The 25075-nt window shown below is 36.8% G+C and overlaps 1 long non-coding RNA gene across 1 annotated transcript in view; it reads right to left on the reverse strand.

The window, feature by feature from the left end:
- Nucleotides 1-25075, reverse strand: part of LOC119153207 — a 559933-nt gene that overhangs the window by 495783 nt on the left and 39075 nt on the right. The window contains exon 2 of the long non-coding RNA XR_005106089.1: nt 4096-4212. This is a non-coding gene — a long non-coding RNA (uncharacterized LOC119153207). The remainder of the gene's footprint in view (nt 1-4095; nt 4213-25075) is intronic.

The following is a 25075-nucleotide window of genomic DNA, read 5'->3' on the forward strand; positions in this document are numbered from 1 at the left end:
TGGACTTATGAACTTCTCTTTACTTCCAAAAAAAGTCCTTCTATGTGTGAAATATGTTACAATCACAGATTATGGCTTATATCATCTCATAAAATCTGTCTTTACTCTCCCCATTGAGATGATACTCACATTCTACATTATTGAACCTCAGCTGTTCTACATGAACATAGATCAAGAGCTACATGAGGAAAATCACCTGGATTTGAATTGCAACAGTGAGAACTAATAGCAAAAAATACATAGGAATGAACTTTAGCTATTCTTTTTAAGAATTCACAGGACAGAGGGTGAGTATTCCCTAACTCAAGGCAAAGCAATAAAGAAACAAATTAGCAAGCACAGTAGCCAGGGGAACAATAAACATGTCCAGTAAGTCAGACACAATGCATATGTGACTGATAATTTAACACCATGAAAGGGGATTACAAATCTGCAGTGGTGCAATGAAACACCAAGTTCCCAAGAGATTTAGTGCAAGCAACACAAGGTAGCTTTAACAGTTGACAAGAGATAACAAAGAAAAAGCACAAATAGTGTCACAGATTTCATCATACTAGAAGACATAAGGCCATATGAAATCTAAACATGTAGATACTGCATCACTCAGCATTGGTGCGATCTCTACCTTTCAAGCAGTAGTTTGGCTGGCAGATTGAAAATAAAATATTAAGGATAGGCTATCTCAAAAAAAGAAAAAGCTTTAAAGTAAGCTTTGACAATTTGAAAAATCAATCCATGTGTCTAGATTCATACTTTAAAGAAATATAAATCCCTAACCTAATCTATTACAAAGTAGGATAAGAAATAAATCAAGTGGGGTTTTTTTATAGTCTTCTAAACTACTTTAATGCTGATCTCAGTTGAAGAGTTGGATTATTACCAATTGTGAATTTCACATATTTTATACTTCTAGGAGTAGCATCTCAGGCTAGGACTGTGACAAACGGCCTAGAAATAAAACCATAAGATATCCTAAAAAGTATTTGCTATTGTTAACCTTGTTTCATTAATTACTTCTGCCCTTTATCCATTAAAGTTACAAATCTGAGAGACAAACAGTTTTCCATTCTGTCATGGGAAAAGAGGGGGGGGGGGGGGAAGGAAACAGTTAAAAGTAATTTAGTAAATCGAGTAATGGCAGCACACACACAGTACTGACATTTATCACAGATAATAATGATTTGATAAATATTTACCAAATAACTTTTCATTAAAAAGTTTGGTGATGAAAGGGCACATACATATATTTTCCATCAAGAGTTCCCATAATATTGAGTTAATTTTCTTAAATGTTTCAAATTACAAATTTCTAAATTCCAAAATGTTCTCTTACCTAATCTCAGTCAATGAAAAACAAACAACAAAACCGACCTCCCAGATTTTAATGCATTGGCAATAAAGCTTTGTAAGAACAAAGTTATTTAAATGGCATTATCTGCTATTTGTCTTATTCTATATTGCCATTTTTTCCCCACTGAGTGCTAATAAGTGCTTGCTGTTGAAGAGGTTTACATTCAACATCTGTCACTTGTATCCAGAAGTAGCACCTACAGGGAACTGTCAAATAGATTGTTATTCTCCTCTGTAGCACCAGCAAATCTGTCTCACATCATTTACATACAGATAGTTATAGGCATTCATCATTTCATTATGCTGACTGCTTCACTATTCTAATGTATAATGTCTCTTTAATGAGCCTCAAAAAATACAATATTCCTTGATTTATGACTGCTTAACTGAAAAATTATACAGATTGACAAAAACTCATCGTAAAGCATTTTTGTGTTCCCACTACCTTGCACTTTAAATTTAACAACTTCTGAGTTAATCTCATGATTTGATTCTTTGACAAAAGAAATTATCAAATTTTAACACACCAGACTTCACAGTCACTGCTGTTTTAATAAATATACTTTCACTTCAATGAGAGCGCAGTACAGAATTTGACAAATTAAAATCGATCCAGTTTTGTCCAAGAAATTAATGTATTAGACAATTTGTTTCAATATTATTATGTGTCAATTACTGTACACTTCCTAACTTATCATGTTGAATACTGCTGTACCAGTCACACACAAGCAACTAATACGAGCCAATTTACATGTTCAGGTAAATTGAACTATGCTTTTTTGTATGAACTTCAATTATTGCATACATAAATGGTTACCACCGGAAAACAGCTCTGCCATTAAAAGCATGCTGAAGTATTACAAACATACCTAAAACACCAAACAGAAAGCTGAGAACAAGAGGTAACCATTTAATTCACTTGACTGTACTCTGGCATTATATGGAGCTCAGTTCCTTCAGCTACATCTCCATGTGTTTATAAATAACGTCAGCCTTCTGCAGGGGGCATCAGGTTTTGAGTATCCAAGCTGAAAGTTCTGTAAACACTGCTTATCATAGCTGTTGGAAGCAAGGAATTTCACTAAGAAAACATGCGATACTTTGTTTCTGACAAATTTTCAACCTGTATTTGAATGCTTTTAGTCTGTAAGCGTTAAACTCTGTCTGAAGTTTCACCCACAACAAAGGTAATGTTTGAACTCACAGTATAGACAGTCAGGACATGACTCCCTCTCCTCTGCTCAGCCATGCATTTCCATGTAAGTTTTAGAAAACATAGTATCGAGACCTTTCCATCTTTTAAAATGCCACACACAGAAGGTTCAAACGTAATGAGTGCAGTTACAAACAAATGAGCGCTAATATAACCTTACACTGCCTGATATCATAAGCATCACTTCCTATCGCTAAATCATGAAGCCAGGCTAAAAAGACTATCCATTCAGTGCAATGGAAATGTAGAGATTTAAGCAACAGATGGCAAGCTACAATCCCTAGATCCCTGCAAAAAGTCAACTTCAAGCAAAAAAATCATACAAAACAACTTACAATACTACTGCATATTTAATAGCCTTTCAGTAGATGCAGATATCATTATACGACAGAAAATAAACTGCAGGAATTATGCTGTTTGATCCTGACAGTGTTACATGCTCAATACAATAAAAATTCTCGTTTCATAACTTTGGACCCATATTTTAGTTCCTTTGCACTGAATATTCCAGTTAGCATCAATGTCTGCATTGCAATTATTTCAAGGAGTCAAATTTACAAAGATTATATGTATATTATCCCCTAATCAATACAGTATGTTTTTGTCATCTAGAAGAATTTGCAAGTCTATGCATCTCAGCCATAGAAAATGACAACCTATCAAATAAGCCATTACAACAGTCTCTCTCTTCCCCCACCCCCCAGTTAATCACAAAACCTTCATGGTGTTATTTTGTATGTAAAATCTAATAACTCTGAATCCAGAAAACTAGTATGCCGACTCAAATACTTGCTACAAATAACTGAAGACCTAAATTTATACACCTGGATGCTTTGTGAATTCAAAATAGCCATTAACTCCCATAACAATAAGGAGGTTTATATCTCAGGTTGTAGCAGTGTGATAAAATGCAACTGAACAAATATGCAATATGTACTAATCATAACAAACTCATTGACTGTCATTCTGACTATCTCAGAATTATCTTTCTGTGTCCCTCAATATTAACTGTGAGGCACATAACCAGGAGTAACCATGGGCAATAAGTGTATGCTATGTCTGTTAGTGCTGAGGTTGTAAAGCTGTGCTACCAAATAATACTAATCTAAAAGCTTGAAGATATTATGATTGGTTGTTAGTAACATAGAGAGGTGGTGATAAGAACAAAGCAAATACAGCTACACTTATAGCCCCTTCATATTGCAACTCTATTTCTTGCATTTCCTGCCTTATAAATTCATTGCTACATTTCCCATAGGGTACAGAGTTATCATCTCTGAAAACTGGATAATAGTGTCTGTGACTCTTGACTTTCCTTTTTCAACCTGAATTTCAGAAAAGACAATGTGATGGCTTTAAGCATCCTCTGACAGATATGCCTCCACTGTTCTTTCTTATGTGTGGACATAAATATATGGCAGTGATTCTCTGACAGAATACTAAATTAGCAAATTTCCTTGTAGAGTACTGAATCACCCTGGAACCCAACAAAATTTTATACCATGTGTTTCACACTGATTGAGCCTACTTACAGGAAGGCGGTGCTGGAAATGGATTCAATACTTCAATCAGTGTAGTCTGCACATCGGAAGAAAATCCAGAGAGTGTTCTGTTCCTCTGATTAATTTTCTGTCTTTCTGTAGATACACCTAGGAAATGACCAGTACAGAGTAAGTACAAATACCTATAGAAAATAAACCAAATTATTAGAAATAAGTAGTAAGAATATGTTGAGAGATAATTTACTGCAAAATCTGTACCATTAGTCATCATCATGCAATTACCACATTATAGAAGACAAACACTTAAATTTTGTCTTTGTTTAATCCTGTAGTACCCAAGTGATTCCAGAGTTCTTCAGTTTCAAGGCTGGCAAGTAGAATCAAACAGCTGTTACCATTACACCTAAACAGCCATCTGGTGGCCTGAGAGAAGAAACATAACAACCACTGAGGGAACCAGTCCAGCCTTCCAAAACAGCACAACCAGGTTTCCATTCAGCATGCAGAACAACTGTACCATACAGAATACATGAAATAAAGAGATATGTTTACTTTAACAGTATAATTAATTAATAATCTTTATTTGTTCTTTCAGTAGAAATAGAAGCTGCCACTTCTATTTCTTCTCCTGGTTCCTATTTTGCATACTCTGCAGAAAGTGACTTTTGAAGTGATAGGAATAAGGCATAAAGAGGATCTTTATAAGGTTACTTATAGGAAGAAGGGTTCAACTGTATCTTGCTTCACAGTTAAAACAGTACTGACAAGTGCCAGTTTAATTTCTCTTAAGTCAAAGCTGGACTATTCTCCAGATAAAAAAAATCTACCCCAGGAGTTAACCATTTTCACTTTTCTAATACCTTTTTTTCTTAACTTTTGCATCTAGGCTTTGCTGCAAATTAAACCCTGCTACTTCTTGTCATATCTAAACCAGAGACAGCAGTTTATGCTGATGTCCTTTTTCAGTTTTATATATACATATCTGTCACAGCACTCTCCAAACTATCAAGCTGCAACAAGGTCTTTTACCATCACATACCAGCATACCCTTCATGCCAGTCCCTCTGCTGCCTTCTCCTAGTCTCTCCTCATCCAGGGTTCACTCTTTCTCTTCTCTCTGCTTCTTCCTCCCCTCTCTTCCTCAGCTGCTGTCTTTTCATTGGCTGCCCAACATCTTAACAGAACCAGCCACACCTGCACCTTATCTATATCGGCCAACTCGCTGCCCCTGAAGCCAGCCCACAGTTGTATATTATCAATGGTAATTCACCCAGCTTCATTCCACTACACCTATCCTCATTCTTCTCATTTCCTAGGTTAATTAAACCCAATTCTAAGTCTTCTTTAATCATTTCATGAACTATCAATAATTAGATACATTGTATTGTTTGTCCTTTTTGAAAATTTAAGATAACTTGATCCTACAAGTTTGGGGTTTTTTACTGGATGCTTACACATTACACTCCGAAAGATCTGTGGAGAAAGAGCTCTACTTGATCGTGGTTTAGAAGTTTCAGATATTCTACCCTTTGTTACTTTGCCACGGACTATCAACCCTGTAAACGGGTAGGTAGAAAGTAGTATGCCATGCCTCAAATTCATAAAGGGTGATAGAGGCATTACATGTTTTCAGATCTGCCAAAGGACACCTACCAGGCATTTCAACATTCCTTGAGCTCTGCTATCACCAATACGAAGAGAGGGCAAACACTTCAGTAAGAAAGCAAAAAATCCGGAACCAACTACACATATAACGGTATGGCACGGTGAATATACTGTCCCTATATTATTTCCTGAAGCATTAGAGGGGATTCCTCATCTTGTATTTGTACAGTTAATTACTCCTGCTTAGTGTCTGTACTTGTTCTTACCAAACTGTATGTCTATTATTTTCTATTGTTTCTGGAATTTATTGTGATTATTTTGAACTTGAGTTCTGCCTTCTAATATGACTGCAGCAAGAGTGCCATCTAACCTAAGACTGAAACTACCAACAAAGTTATGGAATAACCTTAGACCCAGTACAGACTCTTATGGTATTACAGTCCTCCTGCACCCCTAGTTACTAAGGAAAAGAAGGACTGTGAATAAATAAAAAACTTTTTTTCTTCCCCAAAAATGTTGTATGCTAACTTTAGACCAGTCTTATCTACACCACAGTTCCCTAGCTTGCTTAAGAGAATGCTATGTGAGATACCAAAACTGCAGTTTAGTAAATTCAAGTTATATTGTAACTCTTCTTCCCCTTAAGGCCTGCTGCAGTATTTTTTCAAGAGATAGGGTAGGTCTGAATTGTTCTTTATGAATCTATGCTAGCTGTTCATTCTAACCATCTCTTACAGATGCTTAGAAAGGACTGTTTGATAATTTAAGACCCCTCACGGAAATTCAGTCAGGAGAACTATCTACAATTCTTTGGATCTTTCTTCAGGTCTTACTGTCAGTCACTTTCTAAGCTTTTGAAATTTCATCGTTCCTAAGTTCTGAAATATATTGCTACTATGCATCACATAAATATTTGGGTTTATCTATGCATGCATATCTTCCAGTTTTACAAATCACACTGTAGTGGGTTTCCATATGGTTTTGTAGTGGGTTTCGGTAGCCGGGGGGGACTCTGCAGACACCAACGTCAGTGAAGAAGGAGGGAGAGGAGGTTTCCCTGCAGATTCCCCTGCAGCCTGTGAAGACCTTTGTAAGGCAGGCTGTGCCCCTGCAGCCCAGGGAGATGTAACACTGGAGCAGATATCCACCTGCAGCCTGGAGAGGACCCCATGCCAGAGCACGTGGATGCACCTGAAGGAGGCTGTGACCCTGTGGGAAGCCTGTGCTGGAGCAGGTTTGCTGGCAGGGCTTGTGACCCCGTGGGGGACCCAGGCTGGAGCAGCCTGTGCCTGAAGGATTGCACCCTGTGGAAGGGACACAAGCTGGAGCAGTTTGTGAGGAACTGCAGCCCATGGGAGGGACTCACATTTGAGAAGTTCACAGAGAACTGTTTCCCGTGGGAGGGACCCCACGCTGGAGCAGGGTAAGAGGGGGAGGAGGAAGGAGCACCAGAAATTACATGTGGTCAACTGAGCATAATGCTCATTTCCCATTCCCCTGGGCTGCTCAGGGGGAGGACATAGAGAAAGCAGGAATTAAGCTAAACCCAGTAATAAGACAGGGGAGAGGAGGGGGAAAGTTGTTTTTCTGATTTGAATACTAATAAATTAAACTAATTTTTCCAAAGTCAAGTCTGTTTTGCCCATGACAGTAATTGCTGAGTGATCTCCCTGTCCTTATCTTGAACCATGAGCCTTTTGTTATATTTTCTCTCCCCTGTTCAGTTGAGGATGGGGTGATAGAGCGGTTTTGGTGGGCACCTGGCATTCAGCCAGGGTCAAACCACCAGACATATAGGCAGTGGTCTCTGCACAAAATCAAGACCTCAGCGAAGACAGTTCTTTGCTTCTAGTTGAGATAGATAGCCTTGCAGTTAGATAATTTGTACTGATTTTTTTTTCTATGAGAAGGCATAACTTTCTGTGTAATTAATTTGTTTTTAGTAGCTAAATCATTGCATTCTAAGGTGTTGCTCGTCCTAGATTCCAATACTGCCCCCTGAATTTTTTACTGTTTCCTGTACACTACTTACCTCGCACAAAGACAAAACCAGATGAAACCAAGACCACTCACAGCAAGTGTCTCATTTCCCCAGGTTCACCTGTGCCAGCTCCCAGGGGAGCTAACAGAAGCAGGTCTCAGTTAACCACATTTGTACATGTGTGCACAAAAATCTCCCTGACAGCCTATCCCTCACTTGATCTTCTTAACAAATTGAGCTTAATAGTGAGTGTCACATTGTTTAGTGTTCCTTTATGCTGTCACAGAAACTGGTGAAGGATGTGGACATTGATCTGGCTACCTCTCAGTAAATTATTGAACTGCATGTTCATAGAAATGAATGATTTTATATGCCTTTCTCACCTGTATTTTTTCAGCTTCTCTGGTACTCTGGCTCAGTTTCACCCTTCTTTTTCCTTCTCAACACTTGGTCCTCTCTGGTCTATCAGCTTAATTTGCTTTCTTTAATATCAGGATGGAAATTAGGGACTACAACTTTCCACAAAGCTTAATATGTGCCATATAAACCTAGTGCAGGATTATGAGCAAAAGTGTAGCACGTTGCATAAGGCAAGTTTCACACAAGAAGGTAAGCCTAACACTAATGCACCGAAGTCCATCTCCCCAACCCACACACAGCACCCTGCTTAAACAAGGCTTTGGAATAGTCATCTCTTTGGCATATAAAAACAATGACAAATATCAGCTATCCCTGGCAAGAAGACTATGTTAACATCTGCACCTCATTTTAAGTACTAGATTAAATTTTTTCATAAGATTTTCTTTGGCCTATCCATTCTTCAATATCCCACCCTTAACATATAAAATGACTCAAAGAAAAAACATTCAGCCCCGTAATTCTACTGCTTCTGTAATAATAGCATCCCAGATGAGGAATACCAATCAAAACAGTGCCAGAAATTCATCTGTTCATTCTGGTCTCCTTTTTCACTTATTTTTCTTATCTTCAAGCAGCATGTGCCTGGGCTTCTACCCTACATTCTTCACAAAGATAATAGATAAATAAAATAAATAAATAAAATTATATATAAAAGAATCTTAACGCAAAAAACAACAAACAAACAAGCTGAAAACAAAATAAAGCCCCACCCTTTTCCCTTTCCAAAGCTGGGCTTTTTAAACTCTGTTATTTCTCTTCCCACGACAAAATGGTAACCTGCCTAGACACATTTCCTAAAACCCTTTCAGCGAGAAAGCTGAAGGCTCGCCTCTCACATCAGCTTAATCTTGCTCTGCAGCCTCCCTCGGCCTGGTTCCTCTTCCTCCCGACGGTGGCAGCTGCCTCCGCATGCGCCCTCATGAACTTCTCATTCCTTATGCACAATTTATGCCTAACCACCGGCTGCCTCTCTTACAACTATGCAGCTTAAGGCTGAAAAGAAAAAGCCTTTAAAGGGCAAAAAGAACAGCTCCAGGGCCTATAAAATGCTTCTGAAAACATCCCTACTTCTTCAGAGCACTCTACACCTCAGCAAGAAAATAAAATGAAGCGCACTAACAGCAGTCGATGCTCCGGGTCTCAGCGGCACCCAGTGTGCGACACCAACCTCTGCTTGGAGGGGAACCAGGGCAAGACTTTTCACAGGACTTATAGGGCCACTGCGTCCTCAGCGCTCTGCCAGCAGGCAGGTGCTGGGAGGCCGCGCTGCCCGCCTGCGGCTGCCCGCCACCCCCGCTGTTTTGGCGGGCCCCTGGCCCCACGAGAAGCGGCGGGGCTGCGGTCCTCGCTGGGGAGGCTACTGAGGGGAGGCTGCCAGTGCTGCTGCCAGACAAGGGAGGTGGCTCTGGGGAGGCTGTCACCGCTGCTCTGTGGGGCAGGCAGCCCAGCGACAAGCAACTGGCAAAAAGCTGAGGTACTCCATGCATTTCTTCCCTTTGGTTTTCACTGTAAAGGCTTCTCCTCAAGCCTCCTAGGCCCCCGAGCCTCCTAAGAGAGTCTGCGGGCATGAAGGAGAGGAAGGGGGAGTGGATCACTTAATCCACTTGCACATATCCAAGTCCATGGGCCCAGGTGGGAGACATCCCCAGAGGTGTTCATGAGGCGGGCAGAGGTACCTGAGAGGCTGCTGCCTGTCCTTTTTGAAACGTTTGTGATGACTTGGAAGGGTGTTGCTGTCACACTCCTCTTCGATACAAGCAAGAAGCAGGATCCAGGGAACTACAGGCTGGTCAGCTTTAACCCTGTCCCTGGAAAAGTTGTGGACCAGATCTTAGAAGTGGTTTCTTGCCTGAGCAGATCAAGCTTGACCAACCTCATCGCTCTCTGTGGTGAGGTGACTGGCCGCTGTGGACACGGGGAAGGCAGTGGATATTGTGCATCTTCCTTGTAGCAAGGCCTCTGGCACAGTCTCCTTACCATGAAACTGGTGAGAAACAGGCTGGACAAGTGGATCAAAAGGTGGATGGAAAATTGGCTGGACCACCAAGGCTTAGAGGGCTGTGATAAGTGCTGCAAAGTCCAGCTGGCAGCCAGTTGAGTTTAATGTCTTCATCAACAACCTGGATGACAGAGAGCGCTCTCAGCAAGCCTGCAGATGACATGAAATGAAGGAGGGAGTCAATATACTGGATGGCAGGGCTGCAGGTTAGAGGAACCTGAACAGGCCAGGTAAACGGGCTGACCAGAAGCAGCTCATGGAGTGCAACAAGAGCAAGAGCCAAGGCCTTGCATCTGGGATAGAAACACCCTATGCAGCAAGGGGCAGCAGGCTGGGGGCCACCTCTCTGGCAAGCAGCTCTACAAAGAAGGCCCTAGGGGTGCTGGTGGACAAGTTTAACCTAAACCAGTGGTTGTGCCTGTGCAGTGCAGGCCAACTGCACCCTAGTACGTATGACAGAGTATAGGCAGCACGTCCAGAAAAGTGATCCTTCCCCTTTTATTGACACTTGTAACACCGCATCTGGAGTACTATGCCCAGGTTTGGGCTCCCAAGTACATGAAGGATATCAGCACACAGAGTGATTCCAGAAAAAGGCCAACAAGAAGATCAGAGTATTGGAAAGCATGGTACACAAGGAGATGCTGAGAGAACTGGGCTTGGGGAACAGAAAGCTAAGGGGAGACTCCATTGCTATGTACAGCTACTTCATCCGAAGAGACAGAGAAGATGATGCCAGACTCCCAGCAGCAGTGCACAGTGATAGGAAAAGAGGCAGCAGACGCAAATGGGAAGAGGAGAAATTTCAATTAGATACTCAGGGAGAAGGGGTGATAACCATGATGATTTTTAAATAAGTCAACAGGCTGTCAAGAGAGGTGGTGGAACCCATTAAGGGGATGTTCAAGACTTGACAACCATCCTGATGTCATTATACCTGTTTTGAGCAGGATGTTGGACTAGATGGCCTCCAGATGTCCTTCCTGACACAAAAAATAATTCTTTGATGAAACCTAAAATTGCAGTGTGTTTACTGAGTTAGTTTTTGAAAACCTGATTTTTTTAAATAAATAAATGATATAACATGATTATTTACCATGTATTTAAAATATATGGAAAGTTAAATTCCTTTTCAAAAATAGGTATTGCTATTTGAAACAGACACATAGAGGGTATAGATGAATGGTGCAAAGTATAAGAAAATGTGTCATTTAAAGTTCGAGAATGGTTGCTAAATATTGTCTAGCACAATGCTAAAAAAAAATTTGCCTAGATTTCTTAGAAATATCTGCTTTGATGGTTTCTCACATTTTTTTCAGTTATCTTCCACGCAGATAATTACAGCAACCTTCAATGCATTCCCTTCGGTTATGGATTTATTATTTACAGTGTAAGTAACACATTTTCAAAATTTTATATAAATGAGATTGTCATATTTATTGTTGGCATAATTTTTTGCCTTTTAAAGTATGGAAGATATGATTTCAATTCCTATAAGTATAATTACAGATCTCTTGTAAAGTGTATGTTACAGAAAACACAGAGTTTGTAGAAAAATTATGTCCAACTACTATCTTAAAAATATGAAGCTTATTTCCAATAAGATCTTTGAGAAAATGACAGTGAAGAAGCATCAAATTGAAAAAAATAGTCAGCTTGAGATGAAGAGTAGTGTGTAAGCTTATTGTTTGAAAATATCAAACCACTTTATTTATGAAGAATTTAATCATAAGTCTTCACTGCTGCATAATTAGATGTCACGCTTCCTGAAAATGTGGATTTGATAGCAAGAAGTTTTAAAAACTTGACTTTGAAATTGCCAAAAGGAAGAAAGAAATTTCACCAGGTTTTATATTTATGTTATTAATAAGTTACATGTAATCTGTGAAAGCCTACACACCTCACACTTGGATACTATGAAAGTATTATATAGATAATTCTTTAAACAATAATTACGTTGTAAGCTGTCATGAAGCCATGAAGAGTTCACAATGCAATTCATGCTGTCTAGGAAGGGAATGAGTTAAAGCAATAGCAATTTAATCAGTATCTTATTATAAGCATGGTATCAGAAAAGAATGTGCAAAAAAGGCTTGCTACCCAACACTCCAAGAAGTTTGAACAATACTTACTTGTAAACACTTAAAGCTTACTACAACTAAAAATGTTATTCTAAATTATTTCTTCTTTTATGAAAAAAAGCTGGAAGGTTTCTAGTTATTTCATGCCCTTGTAAACTGTAGGGTTTTTAATAAAATCCAGATATATCTGCATGAACTCAGAATAGTTTATCTACTGTGAACAACATATTTCAAGTACAGTGCTCTTGGCTGGCTTTTAGCTACTGAACGTATAAGGTGTATTAAAATGAAATTAAATTTTATTTTTTAGAAGTGAAGCTCTCGATTATTGGAAGTAGCAAAGAACACAGAAAGCAGCAACTTAAAATACACTTGAATCTAATAGCACTTCAAATTCTGAAATCAGACTTTGCTTTAATCTAACTTTAAAATTTGGTCCAATTGTACCATATGTAGTCTTTCATATTCAAGAAATTCTAAGGACCTCTGGCAGAGGGAAAAATATGCCTTAATATACAATAAAAAAGAATTACTGCAAATGTTCATACCAAAAGATTTGGTTTTTAGGTACAAATGTCTACATAAACTGGCTAAACATGTAGTTTTCACGTTTTAATGTTGATTATATTGTGTCAACTGAATGTTATTTACACTTTCAATATACTTATTATATCTGAACTGTGCAACAACTTTAATACAGTAATACTGTGTTTCATTAACTTTTTTTTTTCCTCTAAAAATTTTTGGGTTAATAATTACAGCCAAGATACCAAACAGAAACATTTTGATCTCACTAGAGCTACAATTATTTTATCTTTATTACCCAAGTCCTTTACATACAAACAACAGCAATTGCGATTTAGTCCACGAAGTGACAGGCCACTATTTATAATTTGACAGGATGTCACTGTAGTAGATATGCTGACTATTTAATGTCTCTACAAGGTCTCTTATGGCCTTCACTAACTCATAAAATTAACTTTCATTGTCCTTTTGCATGAGTACTGATGACAAAATGTAATCCTATTACAAGAGAGAAAATGTCTAATGATAGTTTCTTTAGTAAAACATTTTTTCTTCAGTGATTTAATTTATAAAGTTTCATCTTGCATGAATTATATTCAGTGCTCCAAAGCACATAGTAACCTTTCAGTATTTCAATGGTCCTTTTTGGTGTACTGTACAAAGACTCAGAAGTGACACATCGTCAAACTGTCAAGAATCTACTCGATGCATGTCAAAGTCTTGCTATTCAGAACTAGTGAACCTAGACACCTGAGCAGTAAAAAAGCATAGTGATTTTTTTTTTTTTCTCTGTATCTTCACTATAACGTATCCATGTATGACTACCTCAGCAAAGTAGTAATAGCTCTTGGCAAACAGCATTCATCTGGGCTGAAAAGCTGTCAGCAGCAATATGGTAGATGTCAATTAGAATAAAGTATGAGATGCAAACACATTTGCCAATTACATGCATTAGACCTCATAATGACTGATGTCACAAATGTAGTTTGGTGATAAATTATCTTAAGGACAGTAATTATATTTTCCCATCAGTTGAATGTACCCATTTTGAAGTTACAAAACGAGATGCACAGAAAAATTCTCCCTTTAGACAACTGGAAAAACAGGGGGCGGGATTGTTTGCTGTTTGTTTTTTCCACATAGATCCAGCTTTGACTTCTAAGAAAAATAAATATTATTCAATTTATTTTTTTTATCATATACTATTTGCAAAGGGAAAAAAAATGTGTGTGTCATCTCCATAAAACAAGTACACCAACAATTTTAAAAGACTGTTTTCAAGTGTGTTGAAGAGATTATGGCAACTCAGACTGGACAATAAGTATTCTAGAATAGGGATTACCAAAAGAAGTACTTGGTTCCAAATAAGGAAAACAGGGACTGGACCGTTTAAGATGGGGAGGATGGCATCCAAGATAGTGTAAAAATAAATGAGAACAGTGATAGAGACAGTGACAGGTGCATACAAATCTACCTGGTAGCATATCCAGTATTGCCATTTTTTAGATCAAGATTTAGGTCAAGATGGGGAGTTGGACTCAATGATCCTTAGGGGTCCCTTCCAACTTGAGATACTCTGTGATTCTCTGATTTAAGATTTTCCCAAATGTTCATGTTCAAATGTTAATATCAAGAATTTAGTGCAAACAGAAAGATTCTATAGCTTGTGTTATCTAGATGATCAGAACTATAGTTTTTGGCCTACATGTGTATATATGTAAATTGAAAGTACCATGCAATTAAATTATAGAAGGCTGTGAAAGTCTTCTGTCATGAATATGGCATGAAGCGTGAAGTAAGGGCAAAACATATGATTCTTGCCCTTCAGACAACAGGACTGATATAGAGATATACTGGTCAAAGGGAAGCAAAACTGTAAGAGGTCAAAGGAACTAATTCCTCCCTTATCATACTTCTTATGAATAAACAGGGTAAGCAACCGATTTTCACACTTGGATCTTCTGCCCTTTCATTAATCTTAATACACCCCAAAATTTCAAAAATTACTGACTTCTATTGGCAGCAAAGGAAACTTGGAGGATGTGTGGAAACAGGCAGAGTAAAGCATAGAAAGCAAGTATGAAGGGTCATTTGGGTCACTGATCTTCACTGTTTTTTCTCCACAGATCCTTCACATTAATTTACTTTAGGGATGCCTGTGACAAGGCACTCCCTACTGTGCAGCTGCCACAAATTAGCCACATCCTCCTTGGACACACTTTTTGTATCTTGAAGATCTGCATTGCTAAGGCTGAATCAACAGTTGCTTTCCATAACCATCTTTCTTTCTCCCATGCACATATCCAGAAATGCATACACAGGATAGACAGGACAGCAGTGGAAATGTCTAGCAACCATACAAAGCAGCAGAGGCATCAAGTGGCAGCAGAGATTTCCACTGTTGGAAATACAGTGGGACAGTGCTTACAAAATTATAGGCACCATTGAGCGTAGAGATGGGTGTAAGGTGTAAGTGAATGGCAAGGTAGGAGCAGTTCACAGGTAGGCAAAGGTCATTTGAAGATATGGCAAGGATATTCTGTTAGAACATTGTTTAAAGAAGGCCTTTTCACTCCAGGCTAAACTGAGAATTAGTCAAGCAGTAAACTCACTGAGAGTATTCATCCTTCATGCTGTTCAGAAACAGGATCCCAGAACTGAGTGCAAACTGGGGGGCAGGTTCTTAGGTATCTAGATCAAGTGTTCTAAGACCACAGGAAGAAAGCAGAATTGTAATTTAAGTTCTACACCTGTTTGCTTTCAGTGGTCCATCAGGGAAGATATACAGCAGGATTTTCTCCTGGCCCTCTGAACTCACAGCTCAGCTATACTTCACAGACAGGTCATCCTGGTTGATTGCATATCCCCAGTTTATACATAATAATAAGATACAGACAGATGTTGGCTTTATAAAAGCACAACATAGATTTAATCATAATTGTTTATGAGAGGTCTGGTTAGCCACAATTCAAGCTATGTAAAAAAATACATTTTTTGTAAAAAGAGTTATTGTAGGCTATGCAAAGGTGCAGATATGTCACGCACATGCAGCTGGTAAATAGGGCTTTTTTAAGGATCATGTGCTAAGGTCATGTAGTTCTTTACGAACAATTTGTCAAATATGGCAGGAATGTGACCTTTGCAATGGGATACACACACACACACACGTACATACGGCAAAAAATCCAAATGAAAGAGCAAAGATCACACAGCAGTTAGTGTACACACAGGAAAAAAGCCAATTTTGCAATACTGTAACGAAACAGTCTATCATAAATAACGTAAAGCTTCCACATAGTTTCTGTCCTTATTTATTCCCGTATTCTTAGATTATTTCACCAACACAAGAGTTGTCCACTTGCCTCCTCTATCCTTCAGCATCACCTTACTGATAGTTAATTTTTAGCTGATGTTCAAATATAAACCAAGCTTTTAGAAATGTAGAAAAGATATCCAGATAGTGCTGCATTTAGGTAAATAGAAATGTGTTATGTAGCTCTTTTGCTACTTCAGTCTTAATTAATTGAACAGTCTCTGCAGTTCCCTTCGTTCTTTTGTACTAAGGGAACTGCAGTTTGTACATTGGGTGACCAGGAATGCACATGCTATTCCATACTTGGCATATGTAGTTGATGATATTTTTCCATTTTTCCATGAGTCAGAACTTTTTATCTGCCTGGCTACAACTACCTTAAACATTCAATTACTATTGTCAGAAATCTATTCACAAAGACTATAAGATACCTTCCTAACAGTCAATACCTTTAAAGCCTCTTACTATGCATTTGAAATTATAGTTTGTTTCTCCCCAGTTCAATTATTGTCCTATATTTTTTTTTTTTTAATTTCAACTACCATTTTATCACACATTCACTTGGAATCACCTGATCCATTTTTCAGCTTTTCTATATTAACACAAGTTGATACCAAGTAAACAACCATTACTAAATTAATTTCTAATTCTAATAAATACAATGTGTAATAGAGGAATCATATGCTAATTCATAATATCAATATTTCCTAAATTTTCCTAAATGTTGATGTAATTTCATTTATACACTAATGTGAAAGTTGTGAATTAAGAAGAAAAATTGATTTCTATGAGGAAAGTAGTCTCACGAAGGCTGGCAAAATGCCTGTTCTTAACCTCTTTTTGGCAGCAATGGTTAGTTTCTGAATCCAGCTCATGAAGACCACTCTAATCTTTTGAACAAGGAGAACAGTAGAAAAGAATAACCTCCTCATATTGTGAAAAGAATGTAGAACTCTTAAACTATCCCTGTGCCCATTATGGTGATCTCAGCCTGGGAAGAGAACAGGGATTTCCTGTTCAGTTTCCAGTTCCTACCAAGTTTATATTCATACATTTTTAAAAAGGGTAGGAGGATGTTTCTCTTCTCTCTTTTCCATCTTTGAGAGTAGCTGTAAGAAAGTGGATGGTGGCTATTCCCTTGATGGACAAAGAAGTCACACAACTAATGCAGATTTTCCTGAACATTGTTCAATTCAGAACATAATCAAGTCAAGCTTGCTCTCAATGCCAGCTGTTTCACAGAGCTTAATTCAAAAATGTGAGGTTTTATTGACCAGTACATTAAAACAGGGTAGAATGGTTCAATACTACTGCAGCTGTCCAAGAGCAACACCCAAGCTCATTTTCTTTTAGACTTAAAAGGTGTAGTAAGACTAGAGGGGAAGATAGGAAGTAATTTAGTTAGCAGCCTTGCACCATTTGAATAACATCAAAACAGGTGGATATAAAGCCACCTGAATATAAAATCCTTTGTCCCAACTCTATTTAAAATGCAAAATTGATTTATTCAATCACACTTTATCATTCACAACATGAACTTTCTGTGAATTGTTTCCCACTGATTTGTCTATTCTACTTCAAAGAATACATCAATAATAATATAACAGATTTTCTTCTAGTTATTATTATATTTCTCCATCAATATCACTTCTTTTAGTGGTGTATGAAAGAAAGGTTGTTTTCTTTTTTTATTAAAACATAACAGACAGTTTTGGCCAAGTACCAATAGAGATACACTGCTGTGTTTGTGTTGACATAAACTCTTTGAGCTCCCTTGCATAAACTGAATCTAGAAATTGAATCAGAGGCAGAATACAGATGTTATTCCCGAGTGATAAATAACATTACTTCAAATGCCCATACTACCAAGTTTTATCTATTTTAAAAATTACCAACACAGTTAATTTGGGGGAACCAGACCAGTGTTTTGGTAGTTTTTAGATGAGTGTTCATTCTAAATAGTTATCTTAATTTTAATAGCTCAGCATACACATATAAGGCTTTTTAAAACATGATTGAAATGCACCAAATTAAATTTTTTCATTGTGACAAATTAACACGTTAATACTCTATTATGAGAATGGGAAGGACAGCTTATTATCTCTACCAAAATCTAAAATTCAATTGCTGTGGGGAAAAAACCAAGAAACAAACAAAACCCCCAAACAAGCAAACAAAAAAACCAACCCACAGACTCATTGTGCTCAGAGTTGAAACTGTGATGTGGTAAGAGGTAAAGATCAGATGATGAAAGTCTACAAGATTCTGATGAGGAGATATTACAGTGAGAAGAAGAAAGAAAGGCTAAAGGCTGGTCAATGGAACGTGGGTGTCACCTGCACATGCTTTGAACACCCATGCTAGTTCCACAACTGGAAGAAAAATACTCATGTTTATTCATATTTTACTAATCAAAATAATCTGTTACAGTTAATAAAACCTGTTGAGGCTAAATGGCATTATATAGCCAAACTCATGTATCTGTACAATTCCATCTTATTATGTGAGTTCTTGTATCACATAGGGCATTACTAACTCATGGATGTTTGACTTACCCTGGTTTGTGCTTTATACGTTCTTTAGATTTCCCAGTCACATATACCACAGTATGTGGATGAGGAAATCCATTTTAGCCACTCTTATAACTCCTTTATCATTCTTTTTCAAAATGCCATTAAGATATAGTCTGCTGATGGCTATAAAAATGAGAAATCTGAAAATGACTGTATGTGTTATGTCTTGAAGCTATACTAAAATTCATTAAAATTATCCAATAAAGTATGGAGTTAATCATTAGTTTCAAGTGTGATATATTAGTGCAAGAATTTTTGTTCTTTTTATAATCTATCCCTATGAAGTTTTTACATTAGCTGCAAAATTGGTTGTCTCAATGGTAGAGTCTTCTTTAAGGACAGGCCATTTTTGCCTTTAAAATATTAGTTGCCTAATCAGGATTCTGCAGGGAACGTATGTACACTGGGCTATATATAGCCACAAGGGAAGTCTGAATATGCACAATCAATCTAAAATTAAAAATAAATATATTTTGGCAATTAGTGTTTAATACCATGACAAAATCCCTATCTTTACTCAAGGCATTGCCTTCTTGCCTAAAATATTATCATTTGTTGAGTCATAAGCTCACACTTTTTGTATTGGTATCTTCATATTAATCTGAGGAAAAATACAGGTACATAAACACTGGAAAGAAAACAGAAATCACAATAAAACTGAATTCATGTGCAAGTAACGCTGAAATAACTAAGAGTTCTATATGTACGTTTTTATTTTTATGTTTTCACTGTCTAAGAAGTAGATGTATCCAAGTTCATGCAGTTTCACATTAGGGAGTCAATTGGCTTGTATACAGGAACACTGCAAGAACACTGACTGTACAAATAGTTCAGCAGAAACTGTTTTCGTAAGTATTCCCTTTTTGAAGACCAGCTAACTGAATACTTTGGGGCGGGGGGGGGGGGACGGGGACGGGACAGACATGGATGGGGGGACGGGGAACAAAAGAGAAAGACTTAGTACCAAAAAACTGAACCATTGTTGCTGAAGGAAAAATAAATAGTGTAATAGACCTAAATGTAAAAATCTTTACTTATTAACATGGATCCCAGGTGTCCTAGCATTAACATCTTAAAAACATGCCATATATTGGTCTACAAAAGCCAGATGGCTGTGATTACTTCCAAATGATGCAATAGCTATGTGTGTTTTAGATAGGTAATCCACATGAAAAGCAATAATGAACATTTAGCACCATATTATTTTACCAACAGTGATCTCAAGATGAGTTCATTATTCCAAGAAAGAATATCAATACTTCTTTTTTAATAGGGATGTTATTTATTTTAAAAGCTAAAAACCTAAATGGATTTTATCATACAATATGAAAGACAAACACGTGCTTGGCAGCATGCTGATTTTGGAATTTCCCCCCAATCTGATCATGCCAGTTCAAGAATATTTTGTGATAAAATCATAGACACTGAATCAAAGTCTATCGAAAATTAATGCAGGAAAAGTTTAGACTACTAACACACTTAAAAGGCATCTAAATTAACTGACAATAATATAAATTGTTCTGTTAATTCTCCTGTATTTGGATATGATTAAGAAAGCAATGAGCATATTAGAATGCATGAAGAATGACATTAAAAATTACACAGATAATGTCATAAGTGTCACACTTACGGATCATGGATACAACCCTCTCTGGAATCTGCTACACAGTATTTATTACCTCCACTAAAATACACCAGAGTTAGAAAAAGTACAGAAAGGAGAAATTACAAGTTTAATTATTTAATCTGTAGCACTTGCAGGTAGTTTAGAGGGGGAAAAAAACCCAAGAGAATTTAACATTAATGTCGATAATAAAAGCATCCAGTCTTAAAAGTTTAAAGGAGGCAACCATGAATTTATGATAACTGGATTCGGCATCAAAACTACATTTGAGGCAACCTTACATTTTCTAGTAAAGATACCCAGATGATAGCCAAATAATGCATACTTGGTGTAAATTTTGCTTAATATGAAACATAGCAGTCCACTCCAGTCAGGTTATTAAGCATCAAAACGAGAATCAGTTCTTCCTTGTCTTTTACTCTATGATAGTATAAAACAATTGATGGGAAAAAGCCATAAATTTATAAATTGAAGATTAAATAAATAATTTCCTTTTAAAAAATGTATTGTCTAATCCTATTAATCTGCATTACTAGAAAAGGTAGGCAGGGAAAAATCTATGTTTTGCCAGGACATATACACCGTCTACTAAAACGGATTCCTGTGCCTGTCGACCTGAAATAGCTTTGTCTCTACCCATGTGGTGACTTGAGTAAATATATTGGAGTGTCCTCTCACCACAATGGGTTTTCAAATGCAAGAAATAAAGTTGTTTTTCTCTCTGTCATTATTCAGCCATGTAAGAGTACTTAAGAACCTGGCACTTAATCACTTGGAACAGGAGTTGGGGAGAGAAGAGAATAGTATGGCATTACTGGCATTATCTGCTCTCTGCATTCATTCTCTCAAGCACCTCTGATATCTTTCCTGTGATTTGGGTACCAAAAGTACTCATTGCCAACATATATACACATTTTTTACACAGCAGTATACACACACATTACAAATTCTTATTTATACTTCAAAAAGATGAGCCATATATATATATATATATGTCTTCCCTTAATAAACACTCATTTCCTATCTGTTAATACAGTCCTTAAAGGAATGCCCCAGGAAATGATGAGATTTCAGGTGGTTCAGAGTACTTTCTTAGTATGATACTTCTAATACTTCTCACAAAGTATTCAAGCTGATTGATACTTCATGCTGTCAGATCACAACTTCTCTTTCTGCTGAATATAGTCTTCTAAAGGCAAAATATTAATGTTCCAAAAAAAATCCTTTTAGTATGCAGGTTTCTCTGTCACATCACAATACAGCCTTTGTTCTTCTGAAATGTGCAACTACAACTGATGAGTACCACATACATATCTTTCAATCGCTTATCTCACAGAATGTAACTTCTCCAAGAACCAAGGCTCTCGTTGCATTTGTGGATAACTTTTTTGGCAGTATACTTATTAAAATACTGGCAGCATTATTTTTTGCAGACTGTTTTTGGTCTAATTGCTCTATGATTTCAACAGTCATTCTTTCTCAGTGAGGGATCTTATATTTCAATCAGGAGTTTAATCATAAAATCATAGAATCAATCCAGTTGGGAAAAAATGCTTAAGGTCATCGAGTCCAACTGTAAAGCTAACATGACCAAGTTCACCACTAAACCATGTCCCTAAGCACCACATCTACACATCTTTTCAATAACCCCAGGGATGATGACTCAACCACTTCCCTGGGCAGCCTGTCCCAATGCTAGACAGCCCTTTCCATGAAGGAACTTTATCCAGTGTAAACACACGCACACAGTTAGGGGATAAAATGCTTTGCAGGAAACAAGATTTTCAAGTGAACAAACATAATTGAGACAAATACTGATGCCATACAGAATATCTTAATGTGAAAAGTCTAACACCCTTTCTTCCAGATTCCGACCCCTTAGTCTTTAGAGCTATCAGTACAGCAGAGCATACAGCAAATCTCTGTCCGTGACTAGCAACCATAGTCACAGTCCCCTATGACAGTGCCACTAACAGTATCCATGCAAAAATAAGAAAAGCTGATCTGCAAGAGCTATAGAGAAGATCACAACTGAATCTTGCCTTAACCAGTGTAAACACTGATTGCCTGACTACCTTTTAAAAATATTTTCCCCCTGTATCTTCTCTAATTAAAAAGAAAGCAGTGAGACTGAAATAAAGATTCCAAGAAGCTGAATGAAAAACAAAGTTTTATGAAATCCCCGAGTGAAATAATTTAATTTTTCAGTCCTTAATAGTACAAGGATGAGCACTGAAGGAACTTAAAGTAATTTTTAAACAAATCTATTTTGTAAGTTCCTTTAAGCATTTTTTTCTACCAAGGCAAACAGCATTATTATAAACTATTTTCTTGAACAGTACAGTTCCCTGAGTTCTCTTCCTCATGATAGTAAGCCAGTGTTCAAATGAGTTTGTGCAAGAGAGAAATCTTCAAAACATTGGTCCAAGAAAACCACTACCTCAACAACCTACTTATAAGTGAAAATAGAACAGACTGCTGGGAGAAGCTGTGGAAAGAATCTTCATAGTCCAACTCCTTCATATGAAATGATAAGTCTAAGTCTTCTTGCCAGTGCACAGCATGAACATTAGGAGCTGTAAAGTAAATCAATCCATGTAAAGAAAACAGTATAGTCATAGCACAATGAAAATTTCAGACTGAAGTTATTTCATTGATCTGAAACTAATCTTTGATGAAATTATATCCTTCATTCTTACTCCAAAATCAGTCATTCACAATAATAAATTCCTATTTCACATCTATTTAAGAAACATTTGAATACATTTAATGAGGAGCTATGGCATGTTTCTTGTATCTTTTTCATCTATATACAATAATTTCTTATTTAGGATCATTTTATTAAACAGCTACGTATATGAGCTGACTGTAAATGCGTGAACATATTGATAAGCAACTTAGGTATATGATAATGGCTTTCTTCTTAGCAATGTGCAATTAAAAGGATAGACTAATAAGCCACCAATTTGCTCAATATTAAAAAAAAACCCCTTAGTTCAGAGTACACACATTCATACATGCATTTTATTAGAGAACTTCACTACATTAAATATAAAACAAATTAAAGCATAAATATTGTATGAACATGGTGACAAATTATTTTTAAAGAAAAAATCCCATGTCAACTACAAATCTTCCATCTCAAATCCTAAAACATAGAAAATTTTTAGTTACGATCCCAAGTGCCAAAAAAGATACAATTGCCTGACACACATATTTTACATTTGATTCTAAAGTGCTGGATGATACTTGTATGAATTTTATTTCCATTCTGAAAAACAAAAGACCCACACGTGATAATACTTACTATTTTCTGTAATGAAGCTTAACTTTCTGTGGGAATCATAACTTTTAAAATTATAACATTAGGAAAATTTAATCTAATTTTTTAAAAAACATTTTTAATGACTTCTTTCTTAGTCCACATTTTTGGTGTATTTATATTTGTTCCAGCATATTTATTTCTTCTTGATAAACTAGAAATCTAAATATTAAACATTCAAAACTAAATTTTACTGTTTTAATTTTTATACTGTTTATTAATCTAAATATTAAATTAACAGGTCATGTTTACCTGTGTTTCCTATTTATTTGCTGAAGATAGAACAAATTATAAAAGATATCTATATTTAACTGTTTACAAATCAAATATTAGTTAATCATATAAAGTTGCAGTAGATCAATGCATCTGAAATAAGATTACATCAATCTCTCGGGAAAACATTAGATTGCTAATTGATGTTTGAAGCCAGAGAACTGGCTGTACTTAACAGGTATTTCATCTGTTCTAAAGTTACTTCCTGGTCTTCTACCTTTGAACCTGCAATAAATCTCTCTGCCCTCAGTCCGTCTTTCAGCACCTAAAATAGCCCATGTACTTTTGGTCAGACCAATGTTGAGCTAAGAATGGCACCATAAATATCCTGGGAAGAGGACTGATTTGCATTAACAGAGAAAATGAGTTACTACAAGATTTCATATTTCTAGTATTAGCAAACCTTTTTGAAAAAGGCATTTTTTATTTATTTTTTTTTTTTTTTAGAGTTGGCAGATCTTGCAAAATGAAAAAGGAGATTATAAATTGAATGTTCTTTACATCAAAGTGGTTTTGCTTTGACATCATAATCAAGTCGTTTCTACAGTATGTGCCACTGTTGGCAGGTTAAGTAGGAAAGAACATTTTGCACACCAGATGTCTAACTCTTCTGATGGGATTGTAATGTATGGGTTTGGGAAAAAAGGTACTACCCAGTCAGAGGGATTTTTATATTCCTCAGAGTAAAGAAACAACTCAGGAGTCTTTGTTGTTGTTTGTTCTTTGGGTTTGGTTGTTTTTTTTTTTCCCCTGAAATCCTTAGAGATAAGGAGATGAAAATCAGTTTTACAGAGTGGTACAACCCAGGGTAATCTGCAACATTCATATTCCTTACAATGGTTTCATACCCTTAATTTCTTGTCAGCTTCTCTATTTGTTTGTTTGTGGGTTTTTTTTCCTTCCCTTCGGGTTTGAGAAGAATGTCTTTGGGTTACCATAGCTTTTGATAATCTAAACTCCAGTAATTTCTAGAGTGATTTTATTTTTCTTTCTTGTGATTGCTTTTTGTATAATCAATAATGATTAAGCCAAGAACAATGGAACTGCTTTTAATGTCACCCTTCATTGTATTAACCTTCTGTGTTTAGAATGAATTGGTCCACAAATAAAAAAATTGTCCAAGTCAGGCTACAAGATCAAGCCAGGTTTAATGATATGCTCAGTGTGGAATATTTTGTTTCACGGACATAGTCTTAGGGCTAGTACAGATCTCTCTACATTATCATTGAGACAGCATTCCTAAAAAAATGCAGTTTGTCTGCTTTTAATAAATTACTTTAGCAAATTCAGTAAA

The sequence above is a fragment of the Falco rusticolus genome, chromosome 1, assembly GCF_015220075.1.
Source record: "Falco rusticolus isolate bFalRus1 chromosome 1, bFalRus1.pri, whole genome shotgun sequence".
NCBI classification, from domain to species: domain Eukaryota; kingdom Metazoa; phylum Chordata; class Aves; order Falconiformes; family Falconidae; genus Falco; species Falco rusticolus.